Source organism: Arachis duranensis, chromosome 3 (assembly GCF_000817695.3).
Source record: "Arachis duranensis cultivar V14167 chromosome 3, aradu.V14167.gnm2.J7QH, whole genome shotgun sequence".
In the NCBI taxonomy this organism is placed as follows: Eukaryota; Viridiplantae; Streptophyta; class Magnoliopsida; order Fabales; family Fabaceae; genus Arachis; species Arachis duranensis.
Window position 1 is genome coordinate 98,797,209 of NC_029774.3, and position 1,398 is coordinate 98,798,606.

Below are 1,398 nucleotides of genomic sequence, written 5' to 3' on the forward strand. Positions count from 1 at the left end.
ATATCCGGTGGTAATACTGGAAGACAGAGTGCTTTGGGCCACAGCCAAGACTCATAAAGTAGCTATGTTCAAGAATCATCATACTTAACTAGGAGAATCAATAACACTATCTGAGTTCTGTGTTCCTATAGATACCAATCATTCTAAACTTCAAAGGATAAAGTGAGATGCCAAAACTGTTCAGAAGCATAAAGCTACTAGTCCCGCTCATCTAATTGGAGCTAAGGTTCTTTGATATTTTGGAGTCTATAGTATATTCTCTTCTTTTTATCCTATTTTGATTTTCAGTTGCTTGAGGACAAGCAACAACTTAAGTTTGGTGTTGTGATGAGCGGATAATTTATACGCTTTTTGGCATTGTTTTTAGTATGTTTTTAGTATATTTTTGTTAGTTTTTGTTATATTTTTATTAGTTTTTAGTTAAAATTCACTTTTCTGGGCTTTACTATGAGCTTGTGTGTTTTTCTGTGATTTCAGGTCTTTTCTGGTTGAAATTGAGGGACCTGAGCAAAAACTGATTCAGAGGCTGAAAAGGACTGCAGATGCTGTTGGATTCTGACCTCCCTGCACTCGAAGTAGATTTTCTGGAGCTACAGAAGCCCAATTGGCGCGCTCTCAATTGCGTTGGAAAGTAGGCATCCTGGGCTTTCCAGCAATGTATAATAGTCCATACTTTGCCCGAAATTTGATGGCCCAAACCGGCGTTACATATCAGCTTCAGAATTTCCAGCGTTTAACGCCGGAACTGGCACAAAAATTGGAGTTAAACGCCCAAACTGGCATAAAAGCTGGCGTTTAACTCCAGAAAAAGTCTCTACACATGAAAGCTTCAATGCTCAGCCCAAGCACACACCAAGTGGACCCCAGAAGTGGATTTTTATGTCATTTACTCATTTCTGTATACCCTAGGTTACTAGTTCACTATTAATAGGACCTTTTTATATTGTATCTCTACCTTATGACACTTTACACGTTTCTCATTGTATCTTCTACAGCATGAGTCTCTAAACCCCATGGTTGGGGGCGAGGAGCTCTGCTGTGTCTTGATGGATTAATGCAATTACTACTGTTTTTCATTCAATCACGCTTGCTTATATTCTAAGATATCACTTGTTCCTAAACTTGATGAATATGATGATCCGTGACACTCATCATCATTCTCACCTATGAACGTGTGCCTGAAAACCACCTCCGTTCTACCTTAGATTGAGTAGATATCTCTTGGATTCCTTAATCAGAATCTTCGTGGTATAAGCTAGAATTGATGGCGGCATTCAAGAGAATCCGGAAGGTCTAAACCTTGTCTGTGGTATTCTGAGTAGGATTCAATGATTGAATGACTGTGACGAGCTTCAAACTCCTGAAGGCGGGGCGTTAGTGACAGACGCAAAAGAATCA